Source organism: Saccopteryx bilineata, chromosome X (assembly GCF_036850765.1).
Source record: "Saccopteryx bilineata isolate mSacBil1 chromosome X, mSacBil1_pri_phased_curated, whole genome shotgun sequence".
Lineage (NCBI taxonomy): Eukaryota > Metazoa > Chordata > Mammalia > Chiroptera > Emballonuridae > Saccopteryx > Saccopteryx bilineata.
The window spans coordinates 43,116,224-43,134,794 of NC_089502.1; the positions used below are offsets into that span (position 1 = coordinate 43,116,224).

General features: G+C 46.7%; 1 protein-coding gene across 12 annotated transcripts in view; it reads left to right on the forward strand.

Moving 5' to 3' along the window:
• The window catches only part of TSC22D3 (TSC22 domain family member 3), a 61,886-nt gene that overhangs the window by 38,905 nt on the left and 4,410 nt on the right, over positions 1 to 18,571 (forward strand). The window lies entirely within an intron of this gene.

The window sequence follows — 18,571 nt, forward strand, 5'->3', positions numbered from 1 at the left end:
TCAACACTGATCCGTGCCCAGACCCAGAGAATGAGTCTGGACTGGTATGGAAACTGAGGTTCTGAAAGGGGATTGAACCTGCCTGGAGTCACATGATAATTCCATGGCAGAACCAGGATCAAAAGTTGGTTTCTCTCCTGATTCATAGCCCAGTCCTTTTGGTAACCCCTGCCCCTTTCATTGTATGCTCTTAACAAATCCCTGGTTCAAACTGTTGGCCTCTTAAGGGAAAAATAGAGTGAAGAGAAACCAATTTTAGATAAATGAGGACCTCAGGGCCTTGGGAGGCAGAACCTTATGCTAGAAGGTTTTGTGGGCCGCTTTGCCACAGGGCTCATGCTTGAAGTAGGGAAAGTGAAGGCTGGGTAGGGTGAATAGCGTAGGTTCTGGAGTCAATTAGTGATTGAATCTCAGCTCCAGCTGTGTGACCTTGAGTTGGTCACAACTTTCTGAGCTTCTATTTCTTCATCTGTCATCCAGAAAAGAAAGAAAGGGAGGGAGGGAGGGAGGGAGAAAGGGAAAGACAAAAAGAAACAAAGAAATTACATGGGGTTGTAAGGAATAATGGAAGTAATGCACTAAAAAGTGCTTGACCCAGTGCCTGGTGCATAATACATTTTCAATAAGTAGTAGCTACAAGCATTACCCTTACCCCTTACCTTTACTGGTTTAAGAAATGTGAAAGTTTGTGATCTTTCTTACCAACCTCCTGTCCCAGCCAAAGATCTGCACTATCAAATACCCACTTCCCTTACTCAGTTCACAATCTGGCAACCACCTCAGCTGCTGAGCCTTGGGTCTCTGAGACCACCTTCCTCACCTTAATTGTGAGATCAACTTTACCAGGTGACTTCTTTAGAGAGTCCCACTTTCTCTCAACTTGCCTGCTGACATGGGGCAATGGGAAGGAAACAGGTAGGAGAGGCCAACGAAATGAAGCCATGCATTGCTTCCCTGTTACTAGTTTCCTGGAAAGGCCTAGCAAAGTCACCTTTTGCTTCTAATCTCTTCCTTTGGGTAGAGGAGGGTTGAAATGAAGCTCTGAGGGAACACTCAGATGAAAGCAAGTACTTCACTCCCACAAACTGGGAGAAAACTTCCCTAGAATATTTGCGAAACCGAAAGACATTATAGCCAGGAAGACTGCCACCACCTATTATAGGAGCAGAGCTATTCGATTTTTGCTGACCCATGATGGGCATCATTATGGAGCTCCTAGGAAATGCTCAGGGGTCCCAATTCTGGTGAGAGAAATGTAGCCTTCCTCAATGAGAATGCTACTGGTTTAGACCTTCAGAAGGAGCTAATTGCTTATGCTGGGTAATCCAGAGAGTACTCCAAACTTCTCCCAATCTCATCCCTAGAGGAAAGGTGAAGTCATCGGAGAAATTCAATGGTACTAAGCCAGGGAGGCCCAAAATCACATTTTAGCATGCAGGTCCCAGAGATGAAAGAGCCCAGCCCATTCTCTGGATTGAGAGGTGAAGGAGAAGATGGGTGGGAAGAACAGGTGGGTGGTGCCTGGTGAATCTACTGGTGGAGCAGGCAGTTGCCTATCTGTCATGATTTCACAGGCCCCAAAGCAGCCTCCACCCCCAAATTTCCCCCAGCACATGAAACCAAACAGTAGCATGTTTCTTGAATACATGCTGAGTGTTCCACATTGTGTTCAGCCCCTGTAGCAAATTGTCAGGTTCAGTCATTAACACCCTTCCTGGAGTCTTTCCTCTTTAAAGTTTGGATGGGGACCGGCTGCAGTCAGGTCTGGGAAGTCAGGGTCATTTGGCCCACCAGTGCCCCCAGAGAGAGTGTGTGTGGCAAAAGGCTCTTCTATTGTGAAGGAAGGCCTGAGGGTGATAGGATGGGTGACAAGGGTGGGGCAGGAGATGTTCTTAAAGCAGGGTGGAGGTGTACAGTAGACCAGATGTGGCTAAGGGCCAAGCCCTGGAGGAGAAACAGGATGGGAGAAAGGAAGGGGGTAGGCCAAAGACACACTGGCATTTTTTTTTTCGTAAAGAACATTTTACCATGTAACCTGAATGAGTCCTTCAAGCACAGCAAGGGGGAGATATAATAACCCCTGATATTTGTCCAGGACCTTCCCATTTAGAAAGCGCTCTCTCTCTCTCTCTCTCTCTCTCTCTCTCTCTCTCTCTCTCTCTCTCTCACACACACACACACACACACACACACACACACACACACACAGTGTCTCTTAATTTTCAAAACAGCCCTGTCAAAGTAGATAAGGAATGAAGTAATTCCCATTTGACAGATGAAGAAACTGAGACTCAGAGAGATTAAGTGACTTGCTTAAGGTTACACACACAGTTTTTTTTTTTTTCTTTTTCTTTTTTCTGAAGCTGGAAACGGGAAGAGACAGACAGACTCCCGCATGCGCCCGACCGGGATCCACCTGGCACACCCACCAGGGGCGAAGCTCTGCCCACCAGGGGGCGATGCTCTGCCCCTCCGGGGTGTCGCTCTGCTGCGACCAGAGCCACTCTAGCGCCTGGGGCAGAGGCCAAGGAGCCATCCCCAGCGCCCGGGCCATCTTTGCTCCAATGGAGTCTCGCTGCAGGAGGGGAAGAGAGAGACAGAGAAGAAGGAGTGGGGCTGGAGAAGCAAATGGGCGCTTCTCCTATGTGCCTTGGCCAGGAATCGAACCGGGTCCCCCGCACGCCAGGCCGATGCTCTACCGCTGAGCCAACCGGCCAGGGCCTCAGACACACAGTTTTAATGGCAGAAATGGGACCAAAACTTTGGTCAACAAGGGCAGAATTGGCTTAATGCGCATTTAGAGTATGGAAGTAACTACCTCCATAGGGTTATCTCAGGAATTCTGGGAAGGACCCCAGCACCATATATAGCTCTCTCTCCTTTCTGGTCACTAATACCCAAAACTGTACTCTTAACAGGTTCATTATTTTGGATGGAAACTGTGACCCCTGTTAAGATGTAGAGAAACGAGTTGGGACACAGGAAAATATCTCAGCACCTGGGAGTGTACCTTGGATAGAGCCCTGACTGGAGTAAGGTGGGGGATGGAAGAGCAGGAGGTGTGTTAGTGGAGAGGTGAGAGAAAACAGCGCTGGCAATGGCAAACCTTCCCCTTTTGCGTAAGAAGGGGAGAAGTTGCATCAGAGTGTGAATGCTGTTGACACTGAGAAGGGGGGCAGGTCTGGCCAGAGGCAGGTCTAAGAATGCTCTAATGGGTGACTACACTGGGAGTCCTTGGAGAAAGGCTGAGGGAAGACTTCCATGGAGACTAGGGAGGAGGAAGGTGGCTGTGGCGGTAGATGAAGAAGCAGGTTGGCCTAGAAGCTGGAATTGTGCAGGGGTGGGTGGGGATGTGGGAGCTATTCAGGGAGCTGGCTTGGATCCAGTGGCCAGTTCCAAGGGGGTGAGCTGAGGCTTGAGAGTTTTGGGCCCCATTCCAGCCCCTGACCTTGAGTCACCATGCAGCTCGGCACTTTTCCTACCTCAGCCCAGACTCCCATCAGGTCTCTTATCTCGGCTTCCCATTTTGCAGAAAACTATTTACATAGTTTTTTCTATTTACAAGTTATGCTTTGAACTCCTCCTCATTTACCCTGACCTGCTACAACCCTTACCACCCCCCATATGGCATCCTCAAGCCTCCTGGGCCTGCTGCTTTTGGTCCCAGAGGCTGTCCCTCCACAGTGCACACTGCTCCTGCACCAGATGGTCCTGACGGCAATGGCCTGAGGGCCTCAGCCAGCCCTTGGCCTGGGCCTCTCTACTCAGTGTCACAGCTCTAAATAGCTGCATCTGAAAAGATCGAGGCTGGGACTATTAGGACTAGCAGCAACCTTAGAAATCAGTTTTGCCATTTATTCGTTCAATTATTACATCTGTTGAACACTTACTATGTGGCTGACACTATTATAAGTCTCTTGGCATATGACTTCATGGAGCTCCCAGTCTGAATAGGGTGTCATTCATTAAATAAGCACCTAAAAAATATAAATTTGCAACGCCAATCATTCCATTTTATATTTATGGGAAACTGAGGCCCAGAATGGATGGTAACGGGACCTTTTCAAGGTTTTTCTAATAGCCAGGGGCTAACTACGTGAGAACTCAGGTCTCCTGAGTACTATTCCAGTGCTCTTTCCATCATGTTCTGGAAGGAATACAGGATGAATGTAAGGGCATAGTGTTTATCTTCTATATAGAGCCAGACTTACCCATAGTCAGAGTAGCACCTGGCCGACTTGGCAAGATTTGAAGATCACCTATAAACAATCTCCCCCTTTCCACTGCCGCCCTCCTCAGCTTGTTCCCTCCTTACCCCTCATACCTAAAATTATACCAGTGACTGAAGTCTTTGGGCTCAAGCCCCTGTAATATGACTGAGCAAAGCCCGGTAAGTCATTACCAGCCATTTACACAAACACATTTCTCTGATTTGTCTTTTAGGAATGGCCCAAGTGCCAGGTATGACTGATTTGAGGGAGGGAGGCTGGGAGTTCTCCTAAAGGGGGCATGGCTGGGAAGGGCAGGGTGTCCTCCAGATAGTGGTAAGGGGCTCATGTAACTTCAGGCAGCAGAAGGGCACAAATTGCCTGAGGGGACCTGAAAAGGAAGCAGGAAGGTTCTGAAGACAGACTCCTACTTCAAAGTTGTGGCCAGCCCTGCACCTACACAGTGATTGGTGACATTTTGTTTCAAAATACATGTTTACATTTGGTTTTTCTTTATACTGAGTCTTTTGTCTCTCCCACAGCCTGGTGACTGAGTTGTTTGTACTTAGATTTCTGAGGGGCCTTTCCTGAGTCTGGTCAAGCAGCTAGCTGCCCTTAAACAGTCTGCCAGGCCCTGGATTCCCATCCCGGCACGCTAGAGGGGCTCCCCTCTATGGGGAATTGCAGTGGGAATCCTTTAAGTCAGGAAAGAACCAGCCCCCACTGGACAACTTTCCCACCCTGACTCTGATAAAAAGGCTTGTTTGTGACAAAGGGAGTTCAATTGGGAAGGGACAGTTGTGTCTAGAATGTAACCCTACCTGGAAATCTCAAAGTTAAGTGAAATGCCCAGCTAGAAATAGCCCGGAGGTTTAGACTCACACACCAGCGGTTCACATCTGGCCTCTGCCACTTATTAGCTGCATGAACCTAGACAAGTCACTTAACCTTTCTGAGCCTCAGTTTCTTTGTCTTAAAAATGGGCTTAGTAAAGATATGATGCCCAACTCCTGTCAGCTATGCAACTGTTGACAAAGTTCAAAATGCTAACGTATATAATGCTCTTGGCACAGTGCCTGCTCAGTAATCAGTACATGGGAGCTACTGGTATTATTATTGGGACCAGATGTGGCTTCAAGATCTCCCAGTGATAGGTCAAGACCAAACAGCAGTCCATCCTAGCCCTCCTGTTGAATCGAGGTTTTCATTATGTCAGGTTTGCTTAAAGCAAGGCTCACTTGCGGGGCATTCCCTGACTGGTGATTCATGGGAGGGGTGCATGCCACCCTCCTATTTTAAGCTGTTCTACATTTTCTTCTCCCTGACATGGACGTGTTTACACAGGGGAGGGCAGTCCCAGTCAAAACAAGATGAAAATACACTGCTGGCTGGGAGCCCCAAGCTAACTGGTTTCAGGTCCTCTCCCAGCTGTCAGTGCCTCACAACAGGGCCACAGAGATTGTGGGGGGCTGCCCAGCCCATACCCTCCATTCTGCCTCTATTGGCCCAACTCTGCCTGGTAGCAGGCAGTTGGCCATCACCTGGTCAAGCTAGAGTGGAGCTCTGGGGCACCAAAGTTTGAAAACAGCAAGCAGGAGGGCTGCTGAGGTACAAGGGCTGCCCTGGCGAGCTCTGCTGTTACTATTGTGTGTGCCGCCAGGGCTGCCTGGGGCACAGGCAGACAAGGCAGCTGCCAACGGAGAGTGGCGGAGAATGACCAAGGAAAGCTCCCCCAGCAGCCTCCCTTTCTGCCTGGCATTTAAGAAAAGAAAGAAAGAGACAAAGAAAGGAAAAAAAAGAAAAAGAAAACAAAATTTAAAAATTTTCCCAGAGAAGGAGAACCCAACAACCCTTATCAATCACAGCCTTCTGGGATGAGGTTCCCACTTCTGCCAACTTAGAAATGAGGAAGTAGAGCCTGATGACGAGCTGTCCGTTTGATGAGCAAGCAAATGAGACCCCTGGACATGCAGGCAGTTTGGTCACTTGACAGACAGACCAGAAATATTTGGACACATGTGCCTGTCCTCTGAAAATGCAGGCCATCCGTTACTAAGATGGACTGTGAGACCCCACCCCAGGCAGCACCCCACCAGGCTCTAGCCAGCCTGGGTCACTTTTCCCAGAAGCCCCCATTATCTAAACCACACTGAACATATCATGATGTTCCTTCCCTGAGAAAAACTAAACAGTTCCTCTTTTGAGAAAAACTTCATTTTAACAGGGATCCTCAAGACTTCAAATCCAACGGCGATGTTAATGGTGAGAATGCCCTTTATCTTAGTGGGCATCAGGGTATTTTTATTCAGGACAGTTTTTTGTCCCCACCTTCCCCACCGTTCCAGTTATATGGCTGTCACTTGCTCAGAATCAGGCCTGCTGGTCTGAAATCCCCCTTTGATGTTGCTGCCAGCTAAGACTTGGCTGCCATGCTGGGGTTCGTCAGCCTCCACCGATCCCGGTGGGTTCCCTGTTCTCAACTGACCTGGCTCCTCCAACTAAAGATGGAAACTGATCAAAGTCTTAGTGTTAGTGGAGAACCAGGAGCACACATATACAGAAGGGGGAACTAATCTCTTTTATTGAAAAAGTTGGGCTTTCATTCTAGGTCATCAGTGGTCACTTATTCACTTAAATTGTGTTTGGGTTAGATTTCCCAAGTATGTTTGATTTTCACCAGTCTTTCGTGTTTTTAACTGCAGACTTGTTATCAGACAATAATAATCCTTAAGTTAAAGTGTTAACACAAGGTGAATTCATGAATTTGCCTATAGTTCTTCCGCACATGGGAATAATAGCAAAGTGCTAACACACCCAAACCTTTTAACAGGGGGCAGGGAGTGTTTGGGTTACAACACAGTTCTGTTCCTAAAACAGTGATGTAACCCGAATTTTGGTGTAAGTCGAAACATACCCTAGCCTAAGTCACCTATCTTAACAGTTGTAAAATCACAATTCTAGGGCATAAAAACACCAGTAAGCCACAGAAAAAGGGAAAGGACATAAATGTACTGTACTGTAATAACAGATAAAAATAACAAAAAAAAATGAGTGTAAAAGAAATGTACGACACTACGGCGTAAGCTGGAGCACTCATGTCTCAATTTTTTAAAGTTTTTATGGGAGTGAACGTCATAAACTCAAAACGTCGTATGTCGAGACTGTCATAACTCGAGGACACCCTGTTCTTATTTATTTATAAAGCACATATTTACCACATTAAGACTGTATGCCAGGCATTTGTTTTCCAAACCCTGAGGATTTGGTGGTGAATGAGATAAGCCCTTGCTCTCACAGAGCTTCTATTGTAGTAGAAAACGCCAACTGATGCTCATTTAAGACTTTGTGTGCTGTTGACTTTTGGTCATGGTCTTATCTGGCTGTGCGTTCAGTACTGCTTGAAAGATTAGAGGTCCTGCTCACTGCTGACTGCTTATGCCATTGGCGAGGCTTTCGAGACCAAAACCTTATGCGTGTTACAAGTCCTAAGTTCAGAGAAAGATTGCTAAGATCTTCAAGACACTACATTTAAATGGTGATTCCATTTTAACACCAATCCTTCAAACTACCCTGTCCCTATAAGCATTATCGATAACTTGTGAAACCATGGAAACGACTGTTGGAACTGGATATGTAGTCAGCAATGCTAGACTTTGAACAGCATTGATAGAGATATTCATTTGATGAGCCATTTTGCCAGCAGTGTTTGAGGACCAGGACCCTTATTCATCATGGAACATAACAGTCACACAGCCCTTCTTACTCTACAGAGAACTAAGCTATGCTGTCCACAGAATGTCCACCAAGTCTAGAAACATAGGCAAATATCCATATATTTTTCAAGGATATTTCTAGACTTTTGTGTGTCCGTAATCATATACAGCTTCTGTGATGTATATGTTTGGGAGGGAAGCATCATCATTTCAAGAATGAGGAATTGGCAGCATAGGGAGTTTACAAACCTTCTAAGCAGCCCTTCAGCTGGCCAAGATGGAAAAAAAACATTTTTTTCTCCCCATTTGATCAAGTTCATTTAGAACCGGTGTTAGAGCTGCTTTTCTCAGGGAGTGTATGCACAAAGGGAGTCCTTCTCAATTCTTATCATTACTCGCATGCCTCAGAGCTATTGTGGGTTCAGTTCCAGACCACCACAATAAAGCGAATGTTAAAATAAAGCGAGTCACAAAATTTGTTTCTCAATGCATATAAAAGCTATGTTTTATACTATACTGTAGTTTATTAAGTGTACAAGAGCATTATGTTTTAAAAATGCATATACCTTAGTTAAAATACTTTATTGCTAAAAAAAAATGCTAATCATCATCTGAACTTAAAATGCAATATCTGTGAAGTGCAATGAAACAAGATATACCGGTACTTTCTATCTGAGGGCTCAGGATCAGCAACATGGGCCAAGCCCATTATTGCAGCAATGTATTGTTGGAGAGATATCACCTAGTGACATAACGGATGTCTCTGCATCAGCTCGCAACCTTGCTCAGGTCCCAGTGCTCCAAGATATCCAAGGAGTATCAGTGAAAATCCCTTCTTCTCAACTGTTGAGATAACTGCCTATACTGGGCCATTCCTTAGTTTCCATATTTATTTTAGCTCTTCTGCAATTCTGTCAACAAACTCCATGGTATTATTAGTTTTAGCAAATAACAGGATGTCAGAACTGGTGACCAGGATTCATTACTTTGCTGTTAGAGCTCTATCCCAAGACATAAGGGCTAGTGTTCCTCTTATTTTTAAGGTGTATGAGCTTTGGCAGGAAGCCTTTCTCGAGCAGGCTCACCACGCTCTGCTCAGTGTATAGACCGTAAAGGTTCCTGTGCCTCCACAGCTCTGCCCACAAAGACCTGGGCCCTTCTGTCTTTGCTCGGTGTTACGAAGATGTTTGTAAACAGATGCTTCAAAAATGAAATCAGTGCAAATACTTTTTGAATTTTCCATTTTCGTGCTTTACTGTTACACTCTCGCTCTGGCCTTCAAAAGAAGGTTGTACTTGGTAAAGTGGCTTCAACATTTAACATTTATGTTGTTAAGAAGGGGGTGGGGGCTATATTTTAGGCTGGCATTAAGAATTTCCAAGCTTTTGACCTAAAATAGCTTCCTCTTCCAAGCCCCGCCCCCAACACTGCCTGTCTCAAGGAGCAAAAGAAGAGGTTAAAAGGGTCAATCTGTTGCTGACAGGCAACCAGGAAGTCCAAGCCTTGGGGGAACCATAGACTTTGTTTATTTAAGCCCCAAACCTAGCAGGCAGTATAAATTAAACATAAAAATAAAATAACAAAACACAGACCGGATGCATGCCATAGAGAATAGAAAATTCCCCTTCTCCTTTCTCCTTGGGAGAGGGGAGACTGTGGGCAGTGGGGCTTCCTGACCAGGGAAGTACTCACGAGCCGTGGAAGGAGTGAGAGTGGTAGGGGAGGAAAGCAAGGTTCGATGAAGGTGGAGATGGGCAAGTTGGCCAGTGTATGTAGTCAGCTCCAGCAGGCTTCTGAAAGGGACTGAGTCACACCCTTCTAGCCAGCCTCTGAATGGACCAATGTCTGATGGAGTGGTGACAGCCGAGGGCTGGAGGTAGAGCCGGCATTTGTAGAAAGTAGGCAGGGCTGGTTAAATTGACCAACTTGTGCTGTTGGAGAAAAATCAACCTTTCCTCATTCCCTTCTGTCTCCAGCTTCTTCTTCCTGCCCACCCTGTGATGCCCACTCCCATGTCTCCAACCTCTCAGGCCAAGAGTTCCCACCAACAGCTGTGAAACGTCTTAGAAACAAGCTGTTCCTCATAAAAGAGAGGCAAAAGTTTGATTTATAAATTAGAGCCAGTTCAGATTTTTCTTCTAAAAGCAACTTTCATTCATGTTCTGATCAAATTTTCAGGAATGATAGGAAGAGATGACCAAGCAAGCGTTAGGCCCAAAATATGAAATCCCATTGTAGGGTGTCATGCAAAGTGAATCTTGGTGACTCTGGCACTATTGGGGCTCTTCAGATAGACTGTCGGCAGTGGGAGAGTGAGAGAGAGAATTATGCCCTTCTGCTTTTAGCAGCCTCTCACTTTTAGACTAGTGTACCCGAAAAGCAGTTCCATGGACTGGGGCCAGAAAAGCTGCATTCATATCACCTCACAATGTCCTTCCTTGGTCACAGACTTATTCCACTAGAATTTCTAGGGCTGGACCCCAAGACATCTGTATTTTCCAGCAGTTTCCCCAGTCAATCTCAATGTTAGGAACCTCCTTTCTTTCCTTCCACAGTCCACCGGCAAGTTTTACCTTCTGTGAGCCCAGTGGTGTTCTAAACTTGATCGGCCACTGACTACTCTTGAAAGTAATATAATTTAGTTCATATTTAAGTATTTTTAAATGATAGTGGCAGAATGTGGGCACTTTCCCAGGGCTTGTTGAGTTGAAGGGGGGAAAAAACTTTTTTAATTAGTCCAGTGTAAAGAACTCCATTGGAACCTCAGATGGTGATATTTGTAGGCACTGTTATTGTCAGGCAGGTCAGGCAAACAGCTTGGACTGAGGAATTTATCTTGGTCCCCTTCAAATGACACATGCCAGGACTGACTAAAGTTAGAAGTCCTCACAAGGAACTTGTGAGAATCATTTCTTAGGCATTCACCTGATTGATTGTGCACAAATGGTCCTTGTTTTTATTTCTCTTTCATTTTAATGTGATTGACATCTTTGAAAACTATGGACTTGGCAGCACCAGGGTTTCCTGTTCCTGATATAAAGTGTAAAGCAAGCTGGTTCTCCTTGTATCCACCTGACTGCCATTCCAAGCTTTCCCTAAGACCCTGCCATGTATGATCCCTGTGCGACACGCAGGTAGCTCTGGACATAAGAGAGAGCAAAGGCCATGGCTTTTGATACTCATGGATTTTTCTAATGTCCTGCCTTATCACCTCATGTCTTGTTCTCTTATTACCCCTTTTCAGTCATGGGGAGGTTGGCAGTGGGAGAGTGAGAGAGAGAATTATGCCCTTCTGCTCGCCTATCTCTGTGAATTAGACTTTGTGAAAGGCTGAGAGGGTGTTTGCATAAATGTCTGTGTGCTTCCGTGCTTCTCTTTCTTCCTGATAAGGTGTGCGTATTCCTTCTCAGCAATTCTCAAACCAGCCAGGCCTTCGTTAACCCCTCCCAGCACTCCTTTGAGTTCCCTGGCTTTGTTCCCATGGCTGGGGGGGGGTCTTGTTCAGGGAGGAGTTTGCCTTGTTTCTTTCCTTTATTTCTGTTCGGGAGTAGTGTGTCCCCTGCCTCCTCCTGCCACTGCCCCTGCTGGGCTTCCTTCTCCCATCCAGAAAGCCCAAGAGGTGTGTGTGTGTGTGTGTGTGTGTGTGTGTGTGTGTGCGCGCGCGCGCACGCGCATGCCTGAAGAGTCAGGGGCCTTTTGCAATTGCAGAATTCCTCTTCATATGTTATAGAGAGTCCTACAACAGAGGATCAAGGAGTTACTTTAAATGAGCTCACGGTGAATAGCTTTTCTGTAAACTAAGCGAGGCCCTCAGACATTAGTGTAAGAGCCCTGGGAGACTCATGACGTTTACCCATCATGGCCCAGGAGTTGAATGTCTGAAAAAGCTGGCATTATTACCATGATTTTGTTCCCCAGGGAACTTGTAGCACTTCAGCGGTCACTCATTCTATAGTGGGGCCCACAGTGGAGCCACAGACACCACCTCAGAGTCCCTGGCCTCTTCATAGGCCCCTTGTCTGCTGCCTCATATCCCCAACAAGATCCTTCTGGTTCTTGTCTTCCAAGCATTGCCAGTAGCCCCAAGTCCTTCACATACCACTCACAGTAACCTTGGCAACTGCCAGAAAAAAAATGGCTTAGATCCCTGGCCGGTTGGCTTCTCGGTAGAGCGTCGCCCAGCTTGTGGAAGTCCTGGGTTCAATTCCCGGCCAGGGCACACAGGAGAAGAGCTCATCTGCTTCTCCACCCTTCCCCCTCTCCTTTCTTTCTGTTTCTGTCTTCCCCTCCTACAGCCAAGGCCCCTTTGGAGCAGAGTTGGTCCAGGCACTGAGGACGGCTCCATGACCATCTCCTCAGGTGCTAGAATGGCTCCGATAGCAGTGGAGCAACACCCTAGAGGAGCAGAGCATCGCCCCCTGGTGGGCATGCCAGGCAGATCCCTGTTGGGTGCATGCAGGAGTCTGTCTCTCTCTGCCTTCCTGCTTTTCACTTCAGAAAAATACAAAAAAGCATAGAATTTTGGCTCTTGGTACTGCTCCAGAGAGTAGAAGAGATGGGGAGAGGTCCAGATAGGCTGGTGGAAGGCTGATGCAGACAAGCATGGAGTGTTCATGTTCTTGCTTCTTTCTTTCCCAGTCCCTAGGGAGGATACAATGGGCCAGGATTTCCAGGGAGTAGGCCGTGATAAGGAACCTTTTTGCCTACCTGAAGATGCTTCCTGGTATGGGAAGTAGAAATAGACAAGGGCATGACTGAGAGGACCTGGCCAAAGAAGGAAGGCTGAGAGGTTGGCAGGTAGAGGTGACCCCGCATACTAAACATGAACCCCCTTCTCAGAAGGAAGGACATGGCCACTCAGAGAACAAAGACCTGTGCCTCCTTCCCTTGGTTTACAAATGTCAGGGGCTAAGGAAGGGAATCAAAGTTTCGCTGTCAGCCACAATGTCAGAGGGGCCTTGGGTTCCAGAGCAAATCCAAGCTTCGTGGCTGCTGTGCTATCTCATCTAGAGGGGCATGGGCCAAAGGGCAGGATGGAGAGGGGAAAAGCACACCTGATTCTGAGAATGAAGTGATGCCCAAGGATGGCAGTAGTGTTGGCCCACCCGAACCGCAGGTTACCCTGAAGTAAACATTTCACTGCGATCTCACAGGGAGACTTGAAATTGCCACAGGCCCAGGGTATTCTGGAAGGAAACAGTTTTGACGAGTACTATCTGTGTTGTTGTTGTTGTTTTTTTTTAATTTCCCTGACATGTATGTGCCTTGCACTTTGTTTTTTTTTTTTTTCTGAAGCTGGAAACGGGGAGAGACAGTCAGACAGACTCCCGCATGCGCCCGACTGGGATCCACCCGGCACGCCCACCGGGGGCTACGCTCTGCCCACCAGGGGGCGATGCTCTGCCCCTCCGGGGCGCCGCCCTGCCGCGACCAGAGCCACTCTAGCACCCGGGGCAGAGGCCAAGGAGCCATCCCCAGCGCCCGGGCCATCTTTGCTCCAATGGAGCCTTGGCTGCAGGAGGGGAAGAGAGAGACAGAGAGGAAGGAGGAGGGGTGGAGAAGCAAATGGGCTCTTCTCCTGTGTGCCCTGGCCGGGAAGCGAACCCGGGTCCCCCGCACGCCAGGCCGACGCTCTACTGCTGAGCCAACTGGCCAGGGCCTGTGCCTTGCACTTTGAATACACTTTCAAGCAACTTTGAATTGAATTAAGTTGAATTGAATTGAATGATAATGGCAACTAGTGTAGGGAGCAGGGAGGAAGAAGAGATTCCAATTCTATTTACCAAACTTAATTTTACAATCACTTTTTCAGGAATATCTATTTCATACTTGTAGATGGGTAATGGTGAGGGTGGAAAATGAGAAAGGAGAGGCCTTGGAAAAATTATAGCGGTAAATTTTCCCAGCTGCAAGACATAAGGGGAAGGGAGACAGGCATAAATATTGACACAAGGTTCATGAAATTTAAGATCCACTGAGCTCAACTTCATTCCTGGATAACCTTGCCAATACTTTCAGTCTTAAGACGCTAAAACAAACTGCTTCCACCCATGGTTAGTCACTGAAGTTGGGTAATGAAGGTGACTTGACAAGAGCACTTTTGACTTCCCTGAATGAAGGTGAGTGGGGTAGACTACCTTGTCAAGATGTGGTTTGGTTCTAGCTGTCATCCTTAGTGTCACTTAGAGATTGTTTGTTAAGCTCACATGGGACCCTCTGTGGGAGGGAGCTGAAAGGCACAATTCATTGCTCCTGCCATCATTCAATGCCAGGCTTTGGCCCAAATCGGGAGCTAGAGCTGCTTTTCCAAGTGTGTGTGTCCACCTTTGCCAGCATTCTCCTTGGGCTCCTACCACTACCTTCTGCATTGGCACCTGCGTCCCCCTCCCCCATTTTTCTGCCCTCCAAAGTCGGGGTTCTGAGTCTTAGTCATGCAGAGGTTCACATGACCCACAGGGGACAAGGCACTTTCTCTGTCAGTGTGTTTCATTCTTGCTTCCCTCCTTCTCAAGTTTGGGGATTTTCCATGAAGCCAATACGATGGAAGTGGCAGCAGGCTTCCTATCTATAGTCTTCCACACTGGAGTGGGACTAGAGGAGAAGAGAAGAGATAATAGAGGAGCAAGGGCAAATTGAAAGATGTCATTTTCACCTGCTATTCCCCCAGCCTCTTCAGAAAAAAGGACAAGTAATTAGAAGTAGATAGAGCCTCAGTGGAGGAGTTAGTGGGGAGGGCTGCTTTGCAGCCTCTGATGTCCCATCGACTGTGCTAACACTCTCATGCTCAATATCTTTTTTGAATTCATTTTCCAGCTCCTAACCCAGTGTTTGCTTTGTGGCTTGTCCCGCACATTTTGCATAGTGTCTTTCTGCCTCTCCTGACACTAGACCCTGTGTTTTGCTGGCAATGTTGCTGAATCTTTGGGTGGAACATTCCCTGTAGAAAATAAAGAAGACTTGCCTATAAACAGTTGCCTTTGGGCTGCGTGGTACACAATGCTTCAAGTGTGACAAAAAGGGAAGTGAGATGTTCCCCCTCACTGCCACCCCCAACCTACTGCACCCATCCTGAATCTCCTCCCCACCTCTTGGTGGCTTACTGAGATACTGCCTGCAGGTTCTGTGGCCCAGACTGCCCAGTCACTGTCCCATTGTCCTGTGGGAACCCAAAGTAAGAAGGGCCCTTGTCCTAGAGAATCTGGCTTTTGAAGTGGAACAGACCAGTGGGAATGCTGAGACATTTCTTGCTCAAAGGGGACAAGTAGGCTTGCAGGACCTCCTGAAATGGAGGAGATTGTTCCTGCCCTCATTATGCCACCTTCTACCTAGAAGGTTGCCCTTGAGAGAGGGTCAGCTGTGACTATTTAATTGCAAAATCTCATGGCTGTAGGACTAGAACTGAGAGCCAGCAGAGCACCTGCCTTATCAGCTGGGCGCTCTTGCTGTGCTGGCTCTGGGTTTAGCCTACCTTGTAAATGTAGAATGGGAGAAAGGAATTTTGGAAACTTTTACATAAGGTTGCTGGGCTACTGAATTCATAGTCCACTGTTTTCTGTCTAGGACCCACCTCAAAGCCCACAGGACACAAGGACACTGAACTGACAGCCTCATGGATCAGCACTTGACGCAGAAAAGTTAGATCAGATCATAGATATCTTGTACAGGGCAAGCTTCAACTCACTGCAAGGTCTGACGCAGCTATCCTGGGTAAAGGAATTTTCTGGTGTGCTGAGCGTTCAGGAGAAAACCTTTTGGGTTCTTCTGGTTTATCGTCCTCCTCACCCACCCCCGCCCTTGTTTAAAAATTAAATTAGGTATTTATGTCCATTGTCTTCCCTTAGTGAGCCCTGAGACCCTGGGATCCAGCCAGTGTTTGATAAGGGAGGATTACAAGGAGTGATCTCACTGGGTTGGCGGCTGGCAAACCAGAGGTTTATAGGGGATGCGAGATTGGCTGAGTTTGGGCTGAACCTGGGACATGCTTTCAAAGGGTTTTGTTTTTGTTTTTCTGTTTTTAACTAAATCCCTGACATGAGCTTGTTTTCTTGTTGTTGGTTTCATTCTCTTAAAAGCTGAGCATAGCAGGAATAGGAAAAAAAAGAGTTAATTAAGGGTGTCAGTTTGTGGGGCCCTGGTAACTGGAGGTCAGACTGGACTGTGAGGATTACCCCAAGACTCCATGCCTTATTTGGGATATGGTGTACTTCAGGACTGCATATTCAATTGTGCAGGCCACCTGGTTGGATTAATGTTTTCAATTTCCTAGACAGAGCTTTCTTTGAGGATTGTGTGGCTGCCTTTCAAATGATGTGAGTGAGCACAGCCCTCTTAAAAAAATATTGGACACTTTGGATATTCTTCCTGTCCCCCGATAATGCTTTCTCCTGCCATGAGTGTCAGTAAAGCCAGCTGCACTCACGGAGCTCAGACTCAGCTTTTGGACCTCTCTCTAACAGTGCTGCTGGAGTCCCAGCCCAGCTCATTTCTCCTGCCTTTGACCCTTTCTTCCATCTCACCGCTTTCCCGGCACCTCTAACCCATCCCTAGCTAGCTGGAATCACTCATTCAGAACACCTATTCCTGCGCCATAGGGCAGGTAAGTGTAGTGGGAACAAACTTGGTCCCTAGGTCAGGAAGGACTGGGTTGGAGTCCCAGCTATATAATTTACTAGCTGTGCCACTTTGGGCAAGGTAGGCTCTCAGACCCTCGGTTTCTTCATCTGTAAAATGATTGTGACAGTACCTACTCTACAGGGTTTGTGGCATAGCCAGCATGGTGTCTGGCCCATAGCCGATGATGCTCAGTTAATGGTAGCTTTTATTGTCAGTGGGTCTCAAACTCAGCGTGTGTGTGTGTGTGTGTGCGTGTGTGTGTTTGTATGTGTGTGTATGAGTGACAGGAGCAGAGAGGGACAGATAGGGACAGATAGACAGGAAGAGAGATGAGAAGCATCAATTCTTTGTTGCAGCAGTTTAGTTGTTCATTGATTGCTTTCTCATATGTGCCTTGACCGTGGAGCTAGAGCAGATCAAATGACCCCTTGCTCGAGCCAGCAACCTTAGGTCCAAGCTGGTGAGCTTTTGATCAAACCAGATGAGCCAGCGCTCAAGCTAGTGGCCTCGGGGTCTCGAACCTGGGTCCTTCACATCCCAGTCTGATGCTCTATTCACTGCACCACCGCCTGGTCAGGCTCAACTTATTTTAATTGAAGTATAATTAATGTACAATTCATACATAGCCTAGCTAGCAAACTTTAACCTCATTTCTTTTCCTTCCCCAAACTACCTGGATTTCTCTTATTCTGTCTCCATATATGGACATCCCCACTAAAGGAGCTGTTTTTATTCTTCTGTCCTATGCCCTGTTTTCCTGGCGGTGTTTTTCTTCCTGCTGACCCAGCTTATTTACCTCTCCCTTCTTCTTTTCATCATCTCCCTTGGATCTTGGGGTGGGTAGCAACAGTTAGTTTAGGAGAGATTTATAAACTGAAAAAAGGTCAACTCAGAGACTCTTCCTGGATTAAGAAAACTATATAGTACAGAAGGCAGGTTAATATACCAGGGAACTCGAGTATCAATTAAGTTTCTGATTGAAGGTTTTTATTCTTTTTCTCAACTAATGTTGTTGATGACCTATAAATTGAGTCTGCACTTTGTTCTGTGTAATACACAGGGGTCTTAGTGTAAACACCATGTTCAGACAGCTTGTGACCTAAAGGTAATAGAATATCCTGAGATTAGGATTGTCTCCCACCTGCACTGGTGTGAAGAAAAACAACATCCCTGGCTAGTGTAGTAAGTTTGAGTAATTCTGTTTGCTGGCCCTTTGCACGTGTTACCACAGGTGGTGTCCAATGGGAGACTCAAGTCATAAGGAAAAATATTGGCTGTTTTGTGGCATAACTGCCCTGGCAGTGTGGAGAAAATCAAAGCCTTCAGACTGGGCTTCACGAGGGCCTTGGCCAGGGTTTCAGTGCCAGGCACCTGGCTAGGAGAAATATCCTGAAGCAAATAATAATTACCTTCTTTTCTGATAAGAGGGCCCCAGTACTTTTCCAACAGCAAGATTGCATTAATGTATTTCTTTGGACCACAGCCTGAATCACAAACTGATTCATGAGTACTGGCCCTAACCTCAACCAAAGTAGGCCCTAACATGTATCAGAACCCAGTGTTCTCCTTATGGTCCTGAGTTGGTGTAAATAATACTCCCAGTTGCATCACCTGCCCCTTGCTCTGACCAGGTTGCTCCTCCTGGCTGCAATTATACGTCTGTCCACAAGGTGGCGACACTTGGGGAAAAGCTGGGAAAAGGAACACAGGTTCTCTGTATTTTAAGCTTGAGGCTGAAAAGATAAAAATATAGTTTGATGAGAATATATTTAACTTTTAGTAGGCAACAGTAACTTCATTTTCCTTGTGACTTGGAATGTATCTGTTCCTGAAGTACCCTCTCCTATGTATCTCTGGACCCATCACAGGGTATGTGTTTTCCTGGGATGGTTTATAATTTTGTTGCCTTGGTTTGTAGTTTTGTTGCCTTTTACTGTTTACAAGAAAGTAACAGAACCTTGTTTCCAAAAACAGGGGCATGAAATTCTGGATATTGTTGAATGTATCTTCTTTGTAGAGTAGGGTGTGGAAACCATA